Source organism: Physeter macrocephalus, chromosome 10, assembly GCF_002837175.3.
Source record: "Physeter macrocephalus isolate SW-GA chromosome 10, ASM283717v5, whole genome shotgun sequence".
Taxonomy (NCBI): Eukaryota; Metazoa; Chordata; class Mammalia; order Artiodactyla; family Physeteridae; genus Physeter; species Physeter macrocephalus.
This window is the reverse complement of record NC_041223.1, coordinates 12595856-12615440: the sequence shown is the minus strand read 5'-3', so window position 1 is coordinate 12615440 and position 19585 is coordinate 12595856. Positions and strand designations below refer to the sequence as shown.

General features: G+C 39.6%; 1 protein-coding gene across 1 annotated transcript in view; it reads right to left on the bottom strand.

The window, feature by feature from the left end:
* The window catches only part of IPCEF1 (interaction protein for cytohesin exchange factors 1), a 167287-nt gene that overhangs the window by 117756 nt on the left and 29946 nt on the right, over positions 1-19585 (bottom strand). The window contains exons 2-3 of the mRNA XM_055087433.1: positions 16994-17158; positions 2335-2378 (exon numbers count right to left, since the gene is read on the bottom strand). The gene's annotated coding sequence lies outside the window, so the exon portion shown is untranslated. The remainder of the gene's footprint in view (positions 1-2334; positions 2379-16993; positions 17159-19585) is intronic.

The window sequence follows — 19585 nt, the reverse complement described above, 5'->3', positions numbered from 1 at the left end:
CACTGTTGCGGCCTCTCCCATTGCGGAGCGCAGGCTCCGGACGCACAGGCCCAGCGGCCATGGCTCACGGGCCCAGCCGCTCTGCGGCACGTGGGATCTGCCCGGACCGGGGCACGAACCCGTGTCACCTGCATCAGCAGGCAGACTCCCAACCACTGCGCCACCAGGGAAGCCCAGCAAGATCCTTTTTGACCCACCTCCTAGAGTAATGGAAATAAAAACAAAAATAAACAAACGGGACCTAATGAAACTTAAAAGCTTTTGCACAGCAAGGGAAACCATAACAAGACAAAAAGACAACCCTCAGAATGGGAGAAAATATTTGCAAATGAGGCAACTGACAAAGGATTCATCTCCAAACTTTACAAGGAGCTCATGCAGCTCAATATCAAAAAAAAAAAAAAAACCCAATCAAAAAATGGGCAGAAGACCTAAACAGACATTTCTCCAAAGATACACAGATTGCCAACAAACACATGAAAGGATACTCAACATCACTAATCATTAGAGAAATGCAAATCAAAACTACAATGAGCTAGCATCTCACACCAGTCAGAATGGCCTTCATCAAAACATCTACAAACAATAAATACTATAGAGGGTGTGGAGAAAAGGGAACCCTCTTGCATTGTTTGTGGGGATGTAAGTTGATAAAGCCACTACGGAGAACCATATGGAGGTTCCTTAAAAAACTAAAAATCGAACTACCATACGGCCCAGCAATCCCACTACTGGGTATATACCTTGAGAAAACCATAATTTGAAAAGAGTCATGTACCACAATGTTCATTACAGCTCTATTTACAATAGCCAGGACATGGAAGCAACCTAAGTGTCCATCGACAGATAAATGGATAAAGAAGATGTGGCACATATATACAGTGGACTATTACTCAGCCATAAAAAGAAACGAAATTGAGTTTTTGTAGTGAGGTGGATGGACCTAGAGTCCATTATACAGAGCAAAGTAAGTCAGAAAGAGAAAAACAAATACCGTATGCTAACACATACATATGGAATCTAAAAAAAAAGGTTCTGATGAACCTAGGGGCAGGACAGGAGTAAAGACTCAGACGTAGAGAATGGACTTGAGGACACGGGGAGGGGGAAGGGTAAGCTGGGATGAAGTGAGAGAGAGGCATGGACATATATACACTACCAAATGTAAAATAGATAGCTAGTGGGAAGCAGCCACATAGCACAGAGAGATCAGCTCAGTGCTTTGTGACCACCTAGAGGGGTGGGATAGGGAGGGTGGGAGGGAGACGCAAGAGGGAGGAGATATGGGGATATATGTATATGTATAGCTGATTCACTTAGTTATAAAGCAAAAACTAACACACCACTGTAAAGCAATTATACTCTTATAAAGGTATTTTTTTAAAAAATGATGGTGACTAATGGGTCATGAGTAACAATGTTTCAAAGGCAGTTGCTAGGTAATTGGAAGTGGTAGAAAGTACATACTGGGGAGAAAAGTGATTATTACTACTATTGTTTCTTCACTTCATAGGAAAATAATAGCTCTTGAATTAATATACTAATATTTTCTGAAAAATTACTACTATTTCATTATATCCATGGAGTCACAAAAGAAGGTATTCTTGATAGATAGCTGTGGAAAGAATGCTTCTCTTGTATTCTCTGGCAAGTTATAAGCAGAGTTAAACTAAACAAGAAATGGGTGTCCCAGTGAGGAACTAAGACATTCTTTTTGAATTATTTTATAAACAGGAAATTAAAGGAATAATGAGAAAAATTAGATATATATTTGTAGAACTCCAGTCTTACCTAGATCATTAGGGATGAACTTTAAAGAGGTGAACATCTTAAGATTATTTTACTTTTATATTGATATAATAATTACTAAAGATAAATATTTCATTATAGTCCTTAGTAAATTTATATTAGTAAATGCCTCATTTCTAGAACTTTCAATTTACATATGGGCATCTAAACCCATAGTTGCTTATAAAATAGATTCTTGACATAATTATAGTTCTATGGTACTTTGACAGTTTGGTATGTCCCTGACCACTAAGGGGCTCAAACAAGATAATTCCGTAAATAAATTGCTTTACTAAACAGCTCTCCTACTGAAATGTAATCGCCGTCAAGAATCTGTTTTCAAGGGAAATCCAGAGGACCAAATACAGTTGGTTATTTATGAATACCATTAGCTTCTCTCTGCATTAATCCTAGCCTAGGGGTAAATATACCTAGGCTATTATAATTTGGTTCACAAATTAGAATAACAAAGTGGAGTACGGGCAGTTCAGGTCATGAATATCACCAAAAGAAAGAATTAGTTTTGAAGAGTTCTCAATTACATACCAAAAAGCTATGAACTTCCTCGTTCCAGTTCTGTTGCTTCTGACCTGTACAAGAAAAAGACAAGAAAGAGGTCATCAGATTTCTGCCAGGACTCAACTGCCTGGGAGGAAGTCAGAGTCCTACCACATCAACCCCAAGAAGAGGCAGCAAAATAGTAACTTGCTCATCATAATAATTACCCAGTGTCTCTCCTGGAGAATGAGACAGAAAGTTGTATCTCATAGAAAATAGGAAAACTTGGGTAGTAAGCTAGCAGGAAATCATTAAACTGAGATTCCCCCAGAATTGAACGTTTTCTAAAAGATAAATTGAAAATAATATTCTAATCTCTTGAACATTCCTCAAAATACATTTCCACTTTTCCATTTTTTAAAATTTTTATTTTTTATTGACATATAATTAATTTACAATGTTTCAGGTGTACAGCAAAGAGATTCAGTTATAGTATAGATATATATTATGGTTTTTTATTGAAGTATAGTTGATTTACAATGTTGTGTTAGTTTCAGGTGTACAGCAAAGTGATTCAGTTATACCTATATAAATATCTATTCCTTTTTAGATTCTCTTCCCACATAGGTTATTATAGAATATTGAGCGGAGGTCCCTGTGCTATACACTAGGTCCTTGTTGTTTATCTATTTTATATATAGTAATGTGCACATTTTAATCTGAAGCTAATTAATTCCTCCCCCCCTTCCTGTTTGGTAAACATAAGTTTGTTTTCTATGTCTGTGAGAATATTTCTGGTTTGTAAGTAAGTTCATATGTATCTTTTTTTAATATTCCACATATAAGCATTATCATATGATATTTATCTTTCTCTGTCTGACTTCACTTAGCATGATAATCTCTAGGTCCATCCACGTTGCTGCAAATGGCATTATTTCATTCGTTTTTATGGCTGAGTGAGGTAGGTTTTTTTTTAAGAGTTTTTTGATGTGGACCATTTTTAAAATCTTTATTGAATTTGTTATAATATTGCTTCTGTTTTATGTTTTGGTTTTTTGGCCACAAGGCAAGTGAGCTCTTAGCTCCCTGACCAGGGATCGAATCCGCAACCTCTGCACTGGAAAGCGAAGTCTTAACCACTGGACCGCCAGGGAAGTCCCAAGGTAGGTATTTTTAATTATCTTTTCTTTTTGGATGGAAATCTATCCAAGTGTATATAACCAGTAAGACTACTTCTGTGGCCAAAATTTAAGTATAAAGATACTGTAAATATCATACTGCAGTAAAAAGCCCTCTATTTTCATGTCAAATACATCTAGACATCTTTTGTTCTCTCCTACAACCTGCACTCCACATTGTTCACACTGTGTGGCTTAAAGTTCCAGTTTTGTTATTTTAAATTGAAAAGTAATGTGACATTATGTTTTATCTAAATATTTTCCAACTATAATGATTTGAAATTATAATAGTTCACCAGAAACAATGTAAAAGTAGATGAATGTTAGCTGTATTGGATGCCAAGTCATTGACTTCTGTTCATGTTTGTCTTTGCACTTAGTGTACCTAGTAATAAACCAGCTCTTTCTTTCTCCCCGGAACAAGATTTCTACTTCCCAAAACAGTGAAAACAGCATTGTCTCACGTTGTAGTAATCAGCATTTGTACAAGAACTTCATAGTATATTAAATTCGTTTTAAAATTTTTCTTTTTCCTGTTGGACCTCACAATGCTGGTATTGCTTAGTTGAGGGCCAAATCAAGAAAATTTGGGGTATCAGTGTATGTAACTTGATCACAGCCAGCAGAATGAATCTCTAACTAGACATTCCAGCCAGAAAGAGCACAAAGAAGTTTTCCCATCCTCTAAGTCAAGAGAACTGATAGGGGTAAAAGCCAGTCAAATTTATAGTAATACTGAAATTTAAAAAGCAATGCCAGGGCTTCCCTGGTGGCGCAGCCGTTGCGCGTCCGCCTGCCGATGCAGGGGAACCGGGTTCGCGCCCCGGTCTGGGAGGATCCCACGTGCCGCGGAGCAGCTGGGCCGGTGGGCCATGGCCGCTGGGCCTGCGCGTCCGGAGCCTGTGCCCCACAACGGGAGAGGCCACGGCAGAGGGAGGCCCGCGTACCCCCAAAAAAAAAAAAAAAAAAGCAATGCCACCCACGTCCAGGTAAATGTGACTACAGATGCTTATCTGGGTGGTATTCAGACTCAGATTACTATCTAAATCATTTTGAGCTTGGGAAGATCTTGTAGAAATTGGGTGCTATTTTACACTGATTAAAACCACTTTACCACCTCCAGAAAGCCTCATGCTGAGAGGACAGATCAAGATCCGTTTACTCTAACACCCATGCACAATTTCTCTAACACTCAATGATTGGAATATCTCATTTCAAAGGAAAAGAGTAATTTCAAATGCCTGAATAATGAGAGTGATATTCTTGTCCTTGTCCAGTGCACAATTTCATAAGGAAGCAGAAGCAGAATCCTGAAAATACCCAAAGCAGGAACAAAAGGAACAGAATTCTCTTTTCAACTTTCACAGAGTTCTGCAAGTGTAACATCATTTTCTTTTGAGGAAAGAAAAATCCATAGCCCCTCAAAAGAAAAATCTATATCTTAGCCCTAGGAAAAGCATTATTCTTCTTCATTTGAATTCATTTTCTAGGCCAAATACAGTAAAGAAAGCTGCATTTGAAGACTATGCCTTGAATACCTAAACTGTAGCCAGACAGAAAGAGTGATGAAAAATGTTTCAGCGGTGAAGTCTTTAATAAAACATGTATCATTTATTTTGTGCCCCACCAATCCTCAACAGACTCCTATTGTCTTCAAATAACAATAAGAGAAGCTGCCTGCAGTTAATTTAATCATTGTAATTTCCTAAGAAATAAAGACTGATGTCTATTGAAAAGTATTCCAATTATGTCTTTAAAAATGAGTTCAAAACTGTTAAAATTACTACCTTAAATATTATATTAACCTCTACCAAGCGTTATTAGTTATTCCCACGATCTTCTTAGAGCAAAAAAATGACATTTGTGCCTAATTTTTTTATTCAGTAAAAATTCAACTTGGAGATGCCACAATCATTTTTAAAACTTTGCTCAAGTTCAAGGTACTTAAGATGTAATCTAACCCTTTTCTATTACATCCCGAGAAGTAATTTCTGATTAAAAACAAAAACACTGCCAAAATCCATTTTATTGCATCACATAAAATCAAACTATGCAACCGCTTGAAAATAAGTCGAAGACAAGCAGAGAGAAGGGATCTCACAAAAGCAACGATGAAAATAACCATAGCCAACATTTATTAAACCCTGTTTATCACTTTGTTTGTGCTGGCATATGCTAAATGCTGTACACGCATTAATCATTTAGTTTTCACAACTCTGTGAAGTTGGTGCTGTCTTTATTCCCATTTTACAGATAAAGACGACTGCCCTGAAAGATGCAGCTCTGGCTGGCATCCTCTGCTCTGTGGACAGCTACCACCCCAATGCTCATCGGAGGCAGCCTGCCCTACCCCCAACCTCCTCTAGACACGCCCCCCCAACACACACACACACACACAAACACACACACACACACACGCACACACACACACACACCTGTTTCTGATCAGTACTTTGATGAGGACTCTCCACAGTGACATATGCTTTCCTTTGACCGTATTTCTCTCCCTCCAGAACCCACAGACACCCTAGAAGAGTGACTGTGCAGGGAGGGGTAGAGAACAGGGAGGATCTGGGTCAGGAACCTCTGTACCCACAGCCCTGCTTCCTCCCATGCCGCCAGACTTCCCTCATCTTAGCTTTTGCCAGGCACCCAGGGCTCTCCCTCTAGTCCAGGTCCTTTTGGAAGGCTTCTGTCCAACAGTCAAGTCTGCCATGTCTAAACCAAAACTGCAGATAAGTTTAGCCCCTCTTTCCCAGGGTTCTTGGATCCCATGCAGTGCACCTGGTCATGCCTCTGAGTCCTTTCTGAAGCTACTTGGCTGTTCACCAAATGCTCTCAGCCAGCCAGGAGTGACCCTGCTGTGACACGCACACGTGTATTAGCGGTTGGTTGGCTGCAGCCTAACTTTGCCAGTTGTGTTGGCCAACTCTCGTCCTGACATGGTTCAAGAGACTACATTCCAAATGATTAGCTACATGAAGGAGGTAAAGTTCATGACTCTCAAACTTTTCTGTGCTTTGATTATTGATATGCTGTAAACTCTACGTACATTTGATGAGAATGAAGGGAAGCACGGGGAGAAAGAAAAGAAGGGAAGAGAGCAATTTGACGGTGTGTTATTGTAGGTCTTTGAGCAGCCAGAGGGCTGCAGGAGGCCAGGCATGGGAGGCCAGGGAAAGAAGCTGCCACAGAAGAGGATATAAAGAAGACAGGCAAACGCGAAACACAGAAGTCCCTTCTCAGCTTTACCATTCCCTAGTCTGCTTCTCCCAGAAACCAAAATCACATATTTTCCCTATGTCGGCCCTCCCTAAAGCTCCATCACACTCCCTAGAAACTCCCACGACTGCAGGTTCATTTGTGTCAACTTCCTGCACCTAGAAAGACTCCCCTTCTGTACCTCTCACTGACAAAAATGTGTATTCCACCTAAAATGCTAATTCGTAAATACCAGCATCAGCGGTTTAAAGACAAAGGAACATTAAAGTAGAAGAGGCTGACAGGGACCTCCCACCCACCTCCCGATGCTGGGAGGGAGGGATGGAAGGATGGGAAGCACATGCTAAACGCAGGTTATACAAGAAGCTTTCCCCTTCTCTTCCCTATTGGTCTAGAGTCACTACATTTGTAGTTGTTTGGTCCTTCTTGCAAGAGCAGACTCCGGATTCACCACGCCTACTATAAGCATATTTTTAAACCCGAAGTTGACAGGCATGTCTGACACGGTGCCTGTTATTGAGTGTTGGAAGGAACAGGTGTCTTCAGGACCCTTGTTCACCATGTCCTTACTCCGCAAGGTTGGCTCTACCAATAACTACAGCACCTATTCTACTTTTTAGAAAATGAAGTTTTTGATATTAAATAAATACATATTTGCATTGTTTTAAACTTTAAAAGGCAAAAGAAAAAAAGTTAATAAAAGGAAACAAAATTACCCATAAGCCCAAACTCAAGAGTTACCCGCTCTTAACTTGTGTATTCCTGCTCCGTTTTCTTGTATTCATTTGGAAAATTTGTAATGTAACAAGGGATATTCTACATATACAGCTTTGGGTCTACAAAGCCTAAAATTAGAGCTCTGCGCAAATGGGGATTAGAGCTAATATTTGAGCTACTTGACGAGTCACATTTAGATCTTTTAATCACAGCAGAGACCCTGACATTCCACCAACTTTATCAGGCATATATGAGATTTTGGACAGCACCCTAATGCTCTCAAGATCATTCTTTTCTTATCTCAGTTGTTGAGCAGGAGGTCCTAGGGTACAGAATAATGTGAAAGTCCACATGGACATTTTCAGCATTTGAAACCAGCACATAAAGCACAGAAGTGCTTTTGAGAACAAGACCAGTAACTTATAAGGCTCAATGATTGGTGCCATCTCAAATATTCATTGTTTAACATTTCTGTGTTCTTTTGGGAAAAAAGCTACATAATGACAGAAAGCAAAGATTGTTTCACTCAAAATTCACTGAAAAACGTGGGATTCAGGATCATCTGGCTCTATTTTAGAGAACTATAGAAAATTTTTCTTAGAAAAAACTTTGAGGTCATATTAGAAAACATATTACAATGATATTTCATATACACACCACTTTGATTTAACCATTTCTCAAATGGTCCCCAAAATATCTTTTTAAATTTGGTTTGTAGAGAACGTCTTATTACTAACAAAGCAAATTTAAGCTGGCAGCTTAACTTTAACTTCCCAAACATTTCATGAGTTATTATAGTCAATTATATAATCTCCAATCAAGAAGATATTTTTATTTGTTCATTCAAGAAACAGACTGTGCCCAGTTAATTCAACTGAAAAAAATGACACAAACCCAAAGACAGCAAAGGAAATAGAGGGCGGTCTTCCTTTAAAGAATGAAGAACCATGAAGGGTCTCTTCTCCTTTTGATGGAAAATGAGTAATTCTTACTCAGGTTACCAGCATCGGCCTCTCACAAACACACACATGTGTAATCAAAGGAAGAAATATTGCCAGTGTTTCTATCTGTTGCGGTATTCACCCCAAAAGTTCTCAGGAAATACTATTTCTTTCACAGTAAGGTTGTGAATCATCCTTGCTTTAAGATGCTATTGTCAGTGGTTCTCCTCCTGAAACCTTGAACAAGCAATCCTCCCATGAGAGCTTCATGAACTTGGGTACCTGTTCTACGCCCAAGAGCAGGCAGAGTTCTATGCAGGGAGAAGAGACTAAGGAGGATGCAGAGAGCCTGGGTGAGCTGGACAAGTCCACACTTACTGGTTTCACCTTGAACCGCAGGCCACACTTTCATTCAAAGAAAAGGTTCCATGACTTTTAAAAAAACGTTTCATAATTCTTTTGAAAATTGTGAATCTATACTATTCTCATTATTCTATGTCTGAATAATTTATAAAATTCATAGTTGGATTACTACATAAAAAATGAAAACCCCTTTCTAGAATTGTTATAAATCAGTTGAAGCTAATGCAGATGTATTACGCTTCTGGTCTACAACCTCACTGCTCATTTTCTAAGCCTCCATGCCTGGAGGAGGCCGTTCCTCCCACTATGATTTCTGGTGTTATGTATTCCTTCCCAGAAGAAAAGAACAGCTCCTCTGCATCTCCATTAAAAATAAAATGCAGCTGGGACTTCCCTGGTGGTCCAGCAGTTAAGACTCCGAGGGCTTCCACAGCAGGGGACACGGGTTGGACCCCTGGTCGGGGAACTAAGATCCCACACGCCACGTGGTGTGGCCAAAAAGTAAAAAAAAATAAAAAAATAAAATGAAATGCAGGTTTGGCTTCTTTGTGGGTAAAGTCCAAAGCAGAGGATATTTTAGGTTAAACATAAGCAGAGTGTTCTTATTTATTCTGATTCTTCAACTAAGTCTCTGAAAATATTTATTTCCAACTTATTTGAACATAGGTATTGAGAGAAGTGGCATTTTCTCTTAAACAAGCAAAGTAGATACTCCCCCAAAAATACAAAGTCAAAAACATAAACATGGTGCTTCCCGTAGGCTTTGAAGAAGCAGCCGTTTCATGCCTTTACAACTCACTCTTCTCTTGGATGAAATAGACACTTCCCTTCGTAATAAAATAAGAATTCTTGTATTCGAAAACAATAGCTTTTCTTGTTGCAAGCTAGGAGTGGCTTTAATGGAGAAGTTGCCTGGATACCTGACCCCTGAAAAGAAGACTCTAGATCAACAATTCCAAACCCAAAGTGAGCATCTTTGTTAGACTTAGCTTCTCATGTAATCTGCTTAGAGCCGATATATCTATAAAACAAGTTAACTCGACGACTTACCAAAGCCTATATTTTGTAGCTAATTATCTTGGGGCAGTCACCGGAAAATTACATCAATCAGTTAAAATAGTCCAGGTGTGCTGTCCTAAGAGTTTCAGCGTTGAAATGATCATATGGTTCTAGATCTTCCAGGTTAAAAATCACTGAAGCCATATGCTATGGTCTATGTTTCTATGGCCTTAAACACCCTTTCATCTGTGAACTGAAATAAATCCCATACTGTTCTAAGTGGCTTTTTCGCATTCTGATCTTAGGCTGGCGTGTTCTGAGATATTTGTCTTATTGGGGCCTATGGTAAGATCATACCCCTGCAGCTGGGAATGAGATCTTCCCAGAAGAGGGCATATACTTCCCATGTCTACAAACTTGGAAGAATTGAGATTCTGAGATATGGTAAGAAAAATTTCCCTCCTCCTTCTTTGCCTGGCCTTGCTCTCTTGAGCCTAACTCTAAGGAGTATCACTAGAAGGCTCTATGGAGGTGCTGCAAAGACAGCCACAGCCAAATGGAGACAGCCCTTGGAGTAGGCTGTGAGAGAGGAGAACAAAAAAGCTCTCACGAGGGTGAGCTCTGGCCTGTGATTTCAAACAGCAGGCATATAAGGAGGGATATACCTGCTCTGTAGTTACTAGGATATATATTTATGTTTCTTACAATCTCTTCTTTGGACAGTTAGGTTATAGCCAGCTGTCAAGTGTGGTAATAGCTTCCAGTGACCCTCTACTTTCCATTGGCCAATTCACCTGGCACAGTGATATGATGGCTCAGGACCAGAGATCATATTACAATGTAAACAGGTCATGTGTCTCCCTGTGCCTATGGGTAGTGGAGGGAAACAGGGTTTCTAATGAACAGAACCAGAAGTAAGTTTGGGGGGAATTCTTCCTAATTTTATAGGTCACAGGTGAAAGAAACTTGAAAGAGAAATCCTAAAATTTTACACTACCAGCAATAAACTGTGAAGGCAAAAGAGGTTTTTCTGAACAATCAATAAAAAACAGTTCTGATCAACTTACGCTAGACAGACTGGTTTATCTTTCTACGTTCTCTCAAGAAAAATGACTATAAAATCATTATCATGTGAAGAGGCAACAAAAAACATGCAGCTAAAAATGTAGGGGGAAAGGATTGTAGAGATATGTCAGGCAATTAATTTTTAAATGATCCTATTTTTCTGACTAACGTGCTATCTCTGGTATTTTGTCAGCTTTTTAAATTTTGAAATTTATTGTCATTTCTGTCATGGCTTTTAAATACTGAGTTTCTTTACAACTTTGTCTTGTAAGTTTGTATCATATTTCCTAAAAAGGACCCCGGAAATTGTTTAAGCTTTGGGTCTTACAAAATCTGGATCCACCCTGTTTATCCCTGATTTCTCACATTACAGCTTGGTCTCAACTGGGCTATGACACATGACGGGAGGAGGGGTTGAGGGGAGGAATCGGGGACTGTGACCCTATTTGGGTCGCCAATCCTGGGACCATGAAATGGTGGTAGCTAGAGATTTGTGATGTTTCCAAAGGGCATGAGAATCTTGGGTATAAGAATTCAGGCTATATGATCCAGGCATTCCTCCAACCTTGAAATATTAGCATTGAATTTAGTTAAATGTGCTTGCAGCTTTCCTATTCTCCAAGTTATTAAAGCATTTGTTGGATCTGCACCACAGAATAGCTGCATTCCCATGCTTGCCAAGAGCATTAAATCCAACTGGCTGGTTCTCAATCCATGTCAAATGCTCAGTTACAGTAAACAATATTTATATAATATGTTTAAAGGCATATCTATTACTCTATATTGCAGACTTATTTATTCTCAGAGTACTGAGACTCAGGAGGTCTGTGATTCCCTGAAATTGAATGCAGAATTTAATGTGTGTCTGCATTCATAGCTTTCATCAGCATTTCAAAGTGGTCCATGACATGTAAAAATTAATCATCACTAATCCACATTTCAAGAATAAGTACCTCCAAGGAGGTGGTACTAAAAGTAAATAAATAATAATACTTTATACCTCCAAAAGGTTAAAAAATTTACACTAGATAGTTTAAAATCCATTTCTATATGTAGTTGGGCCAATAGAAACATAGGTTGGTAATTTACACTGAGAAATTATAAGAAATAGCCCAATAAAACAAGGGAAGTTTTCAAAAGTACTGTTAATTTCATTCCTCAGTGTATCATGGCTATGGACTGAATGGTGTTGCCCCCAAAATTCAGATGTTGAGACCCTAAACTCCAGTGTAAAAGTATTTGGAAATGGGCCCTTCAAAGGTCATGAAGGTAGAAACCTCTTGATGGGATTAGTGTCCTTAGAGAAGAAGAGAAAAGAGAGAAATCACTCTCTTTCCATCCCGTGAAGACACAGCAAGAAGGTGGCCGTCTGCAAACCAGGAAGAGAGCCCGCACCAGAACTCAGCCATGCTGGCACCTTGATTTGGGACTTCCCAGCCACCAGAACTGTGACAAATACCTGTCTGTTGTTTAAGCCACCCTGTCTATGGTATTTTGCCATAACACCTCAACCTAAGACGGTCATTATGAGGCAAAGCCTATATAAGAATTTTTTTCTCTAGTTTTAGTAGAGAAAGAGTTTGGCATCTCAGGAGATGTGATCATGAATCTATAACTAATTGTTTGTTACTCTTTGCATTGAATGTTAAACTTAGAATCAAATTTGCCGGGGCCTCCCTGGTGGCACAGTGGTTGAGAATCCGCCTGCTAATGCAGGGGACACGGGTTTGAGCCCAATAAATAAATAAATAAATAAATAAATAAATAAATAAATAAATAAATAAATAAATAAATAAATAAATAAATAAATAAATAAATAAATAAATAAATAAATAAATAAATAAATAAATAAATAAATAAATAAATAAATAAATAAATAAATAAATAAATAAATAAATAAATAAATAAATAAATAAATAAATAAATAAATAAATAAATAAATAATCAAATTTGCCATTGTACTCTAGTAAAGGTCTAGAACTTTCCCACATACACTTTATATATTAACTTTACTCCAAAACACCTTTGACATTTCATACCAACCTTTTCTTTTCTTTTTTCTCATCCACAATCTTGTAATTTTATTACATTTTGCTGTATGTATATATGCAATTTGCCTCAAATCCTTGCAAAAACAAGGCAGTTTATAAGGAAGAATATAAATGAATGAATGAATGACATTTCCATTTGAGAATTAAAAATGTAAATGTTCATAACTGCATCGGGAATTGTATACAAATATTTATTTGAAGGAATTTTATCTCAGCAATGCTCATAATCCTATGAAAATGATTTTCCTATTCCAGGGGTCCTTCACTTGGGGGGTCCAAGGGTCCTGTGAACAGACTTCAGGGAGTCTGTACACTTAAATGGGGAAAATATATCTTCATTTTCACTGATCTCTAACTGAAACTTAACATTTCCTTCTAATATAAATATTGGCAACAAACCACCAAAGTTTTATCGGCATCTGTGATTTTGTTTCCCATTGAAACAAAATGAGGTATTGTCATCTCCTGAATGGTTGTTGAAGGTAACTGCAAATATCATTTATGCTCCTCATCAGTATTCAAATGTCACCTGACTTGCTGCTAGATTGTTATTTAATGCATTAATAAAGAAGCACATATATTACTATATCATACATTTTTTGACTATTATATTTTTATATATCTGGTTTCTTTGTAATCCTTTGTGTTTTGTTTTATACATTTAAAAACATTATTCCGAAAAGGAGTCCTTAGGGCTTCTTCAGACTGCCAAGGGTGTGCCAGCCATTAAAGAAGTCAAAACTCTGAAAAACACAAAGTGTTTAGGCAGCATTTTACAGAGTGTTTGCAAATGTCTTAGTGAGAGCTATACTATGACTAGAGAATGGCGGTTTCTCTTAATTACAGAAGGGGGCTTCCCTGGTGGCGCAGTGGTTGAGAGTCCGCCTGCCGATGCAGGGGATGCAGGTTCGTGCCCCGGTCCGGGAGGATCCCACATGCCGCGGAGCGGCTGGGCCCGTGAGCCATGGCCGCTGAGCCTGCGCGTCCGGAAAAGAACAGTGGCATTCTCTCTCAAATAAAAGGGAGTATTAGAAGCTTCACGAGTCTCGTAGTCCCTTTGACAATAAAGGTCACAATCAGCCCCCATGCAATAAATCCATTCCTTAAGTCTGCATTTATAATTTCTGAAAAGACATTTAACAGCTTTGTGAAACTTTGGGTCAGCATTTCTATGACTGAGAGAGACAAACAATTGACTTAACATTTTGAACATCTCTTAAGAAGCAGTACATTTGACTCAGTCATGTTAAGACATTATCCAAGCCCCTTCCTTTAATTTTTTTTTTCCCTTGTGAGTCATCCTTCTTTTGAATTTTTATCAGACCCTTTGGTACTTTTAGCACAACTGGAGTAGGGCAAGAATAAGGGACTAAAATAAAAGGCTGTCAGTTTGATTACTCAACACACACTTGAAAATTATCTTTAGTGACTGTTGAGACATTCACAACTAGGACCTGATACAAGGGAGTGTATGTGATTGTGTGGGTGTGTTGCGGGGAAGAGTATACGTGTGGCGACACCACTCCACAAAGGCCACGGGCACGGGCCTTTGTTCCTGCTTCCCAAGTTCATTGGTCAGGAGAGGGAGTCAGGACCGACTGGGCAGATTTACTCTCGCCCCCGGTACTCTGTGCTGCAACTACCACCGGAAGTGGGGAGTGAGGCAGCATGGTGGGTCCCTGCAATGGTGGAGTTTATCCTTTCTCTCTCTTTCAGGCCAACAGGAGGGTATTATACCTGGGCCACCTGCCCCTATTCCAGTGAAAGTTGCAGCTGGAAATTGAAGTTCATAGTTAAATGATAAGGCACCAGCTGCTCTGAGTATGCATCACTTTGCATAACTAGTACGTTTTCCAGATGTCTGATTTCTTACCTTTTAAGCAATGATACTTTTTTCATGTTAGTTATTTTACACAACTGAATGTATAATACTATATACCTCCTAGGTACTTAGAAAAGTAGCCCCAAATTAGTTTAACCTTATATTGGTGTCTCTGGGTCAACACTGAAAACATCCACTTTCTTGCATGAGCGTATTACAGGTGTGAACTAAGAATGCCGCCCGCCATATCAGTAAACAAAGGATGTTGCAGCCATCAAGCCATCACATTACAGCCTCCCCTACGGTGAGCCCCGAGGGAACTCAGGATGGAAACAGGAGGCCGGCCATCTAACAGTCTCCTGCTGCGGCCACCCACAACGGTGAATGCTGAGGGGACTCAGGATGAGAAAGCACAGAACGCTGGCCCCAGAGAGCTGAGGTGCTTATCAAAGGAATGATTTCAGTGAGCCCAGACTCTCGCCTCTTCCCATAAATATAACAGCGCTAAATTCCTTAATTTGAGATATCTGGTTTTCTTTAGTTAACAGTAAACTTTTGATGTTCCGACTACCTGGTCTTCGTTGCAAAAACGCCTATATATCCTGGCTCCCCACCTTGCCTCTTTGGAGGAATCCCTCAGAGTGGTCTGAGAGTCCTGTCTCCTGATCTTGAAGTCCTCAGAATGTCTGCTGAATAAAACATAACTCTCAACTTTTAAGTTGTGCATTTTTTTTCAGGTGACAAAGGGTAATTCCCAGGATCCACTGAGGGTCTCTGACCATAATTTGAATTGATGCTGAGATGTTTGAGTTCTTACAACTGCTTTTTCTATTTTTGGTCTAATCCTTTCTTGTCAGACATTATTTCTTCCTGTTTTCAGTAATCCTAATGAAGAAATTGTTGTATGCGCCAATAGATTTGGAAACCAGATATGCAGTAATGAAGAGATTGAGGGCTTGAGGGCGTTTTGAATGTTATGAAACTACGGTGCATGAGATTTACTATTTGTTGTTTATGATATCGACTTGAGTATTCACAGAGTTTTACTTATTTGCTGATTCTTTGCTGTGTGTTGGATGTGTGAGTTTATGGTATAGATAATTTCCAAATAAATGAGGTTCAGCTACATTTGGTTTTCTGTGTAAATCATCCAGAGAGGCCACCTTGCTCTCTTAGGTATGTCTATATACCAGCTCAAAGAAATGCTTATTGCAGTTTTTGGCTGATAGCAAGCTTCTGCTGTTGAGTTAAAATCTCCTTAATCTAGTAACTGAAATATTTACAGACCTTGACTACACAAACCGTGGGTCCTGCTGTCAGAAGTCTCTGAGTCACTCCCTCATTTTCACGGAGGCAGTAAAGCCCAGTTTTCCCACTTCCTCATTCACCCATGCTTTATTTGTCTCATTTAGCTGTAACCACACCACATGGTGGAAGGACTCTGAACACGTATTGAAATGCTGCTTCTGCATCCAGCTAGCTGTGTGGGACTTTGGGGAAACTACTGTTCATACGAACTCTCAATTCCTCCGTCTGTTTAGTGATTACAATTTAGGACCCAGGGTGTTTGTGAGGATGAAGTGGCATAATTCTCATGAATTTACTTAGTTGGATGCCTAATAATCGTTTCCTCTCTTTCCCCGTGTTCCTTTATTCTCCTGTTTGTTTAACTCTCAAACACCCAATTATATAGATCACCTTCAAAACACGTAGTTATCATCTGCAGTCAGTGCTGATCGGCAAGCTAACAACTTTAGTCATTCTTAATACGTCCCCATCAGCTTTTGAATGAAGCTGTGCGACAGCACTGTCACATTGTCTTAGGAGCATATACAAGTCCATGTTCATGTCTGTCAGCCCTTACCCAGGTGTTTCTTGAGGGGAAGGTTGGCATCTCATTTATCTTTTCCTTCCCAAGTCTTAGCCCATCACCTAGGACATTAGCAAACACTGAACAAATGAAAAAAAGAATGAAGAGGACTTCCCTGGTGGCACAGTGGTTGAGAATCCACCTGCCAATGCAGGGGATGTGGGTTCGGGCCCTGGTCCGGGAAGATCCCACATGCCGCGGAGCAACTAAGCCCATGCGCCACAACTACTGAGCCTGCGCTCTAGAGCCCGCGAGCCACAACTACTGAGCCCACGTGCCACAACTACGGAAGCCCACGCGCCTAGGGCCCGTGCCCTGCAACAAGAGAAGCCACCGCAATGAGAAGCTCGCGCACCAAAACGAAGAGCAGCCCCCGCTCGCCGCAACTAGAGGAAGCCCGCGTGCAGCAACAAAGACCCAACACAGCCAAAAATAAATAAACAAATTAATTAATTTTTTTAAAAAACAGGTTCTCGGACCTTGTTGTTTCTGGAGATTCTGATTCAGTGCTTCTGGAGAGAGGCCCAGGTAGTTTCTTTAAAAAAAAGAATGAAGAACCATTTGGATATCTTGAATGAAGTTCTGTTTACATTAGGAGATTCCTAATCTGGTAGAGTCAGTAGCTGGAGCTGAAGCCAGAGATCCTGAAAAACAAGAGGCCAGGTTGACCAAATCCATAGACACTTACTTACCGATGGCTCTCTGCTAATCTTCTGGCACCACATAAGGTTATAACATCAACCTGGGAACTTTCCCACCGTATCTTCAATTTGGGAAAGAAAATTAAAAATCTTCATTTGCATTTCTAGACAGAGTCAGTCTGTCTGTGCCTAAAATAGTCTTCTATTTTAAGTCATAAGAAAATTAATGAGTAGGCTGATACTTCCTGACTGTCTACTCAGCCCTTTCCATCTCAACATTTACCAAGACAGGTGTCTTTCTTAGGAGAAAAAACCAGCTGCCACCAAATAACCTGGTTCACCACCCTTTCTTTTCATGTACTTGGGCTCCCTTGTCCTTCACTTATTACACCCACCCCTGGGTATTTTCTACCATGCACTATTCGCTGGGCATTCTTCTGTCTCCACAATTACCAGGTCCGTCTATCTACGCTTCTCCCTGTCTGTCTACCTTCCTCCTCTTACTGCATCTATCTAACTTGCACATCTTCAAAAATTTCCACTTCTTGAGGGTAAATAGCTTTCTAGAAGCTTCAGCAATTTTTAGGGGGGGAGGAAAAGAAAAGGCAGTGAATTATAGACAGAAATAAGAACAGAATGAGAAGAGGCCAAAATGTATGATGAATGTGCTTACATTCCTTTCTGAAATTTTTTTTTTTTTTTTTTTTTTTTTTTTTTTTTTTTTTTGCGGTACACGGGCCTCTCACTGTTGTGGCCTCTCCCGTCGCGGAGCACAGGCTCCGGACGCGCAGGCTCAGCGGCCATGGCTCACGGGCCCAGCCGCTCCGCGGCATGTGGGATCTTCCCGGACCGGTGCACGAACCCGTGTCCCCTGCATCGGCAGGCGGACTCGCAACCACTGCGCCACCAGGGAAGCCCTTTTCTGAAATATTTTAATGAGGGCTTCAAATTTTTAATTTTACCACTTAATTCATCTTTTTACCAAACTTATTCAGAAGTCAGCCTTCCTTCCCAAAGCAGTTTTTATATATAACAAAGAATAAAGCATACTTCATATTAATTTCAGACTTCCTAAGAAAAGACATTAGTAAAAGAATTATAAATATACCAGCCCCTATTGCAATACAATGGAAAGGTAATATGCACTTGTAATTTCTAGATTATCCATAGCTGGTAATACTTCTGAAGGTTCTAATTTGTTGTTAGTTTTACAGGATGAGAATATTTTTCAGCTTAAGGTTAGTTGTGATATCTGCAATTCAGGAACACAGGCCATTAAAAAATGAGTTACACAGTCCTTCATAGTTCCCATTTTTAAAGTGTAAATATGTATAATTATTTTTAAAAAATAAGGAACTCCCTTACAAGTATGTCAAGTCATCTTAGTTGAGAAAAATTTTCTAATGGGACACAGGGGGAAGAAGGTTAATGGATGCTAAAACATACCATTTCTTCTAAATTATATGATTTTCAAAAAAAGAAAAGTTAACATTTATTAAATATTATGTATCTAGTGCTATCTCCTTTCCATTCCCCAAAAATCTCTCTCAAGTAGAGCTCTTCTCTGAGCTCTCTGAGTTGAACTACCCAGGATTCCAAAAACCTCTTGTTCACAGCCCTGATCAGTATCACAAATTTGTATTTATTTGTGTGATGTAGATTAATTCTGCTCTAACGGAAAACAGTACGGAGGTCCCTCAAAAAATTAAAAATAGAACTACCATATGAGCCAACAATCCCACTTCTGGGTATTTATCCAAAAGAAATGAAAACACTAACTTGAAAAAGTATCTGCACCCCCATGTTCATTGCAGCATTATTTACCATAGCCAAGATATGGAAACAAACTTAGTGTCCACTGATGGATTAATGGATAAAGAAAATGTGGTATACAGTTGTCCCTTAGTATCCGAGGGGGATTGGTTCCAGGACCTGCCAAGGATACCAAAATCTCCAGATGCTCAAGTCTCATAGTCAGCCCTCCGTATCCAGCCCTCAGGTTCAACCAACCTTGGATCATGTAGTACTGCATGTACTTATTGAAAAAAATGCGCATATACGTGGAGTTCTGTGCAGTTCAAATCCATGTTGTTCAAGGGTTGTCTTGTGTGTGTGTGTGTGTGTGTGTGTGTATACATACACACAATGGAATATTATTCAGCCATAAAAAATAAGAAAAACCTGCCATTTGTGACAACATGGATGAACTTCAAGGGCATTTTGCTAAGTGAAATAAGTTAGACAGAGAAAGACAAATACTGTATGGTCTCACTTATATGTGGAATATAAAAAAAAAAACTCATAGATACAGAGGACAGATTGATGGTTGCCAGAGGTGGGGGGCAGGAAGGGGGCAGGGGAGGGCAGGGAAGGCAGCGCCAGTGGAGGGGACGGGGGAATGGGTGAAGGTGGTCAAAAGGTACAAACCTC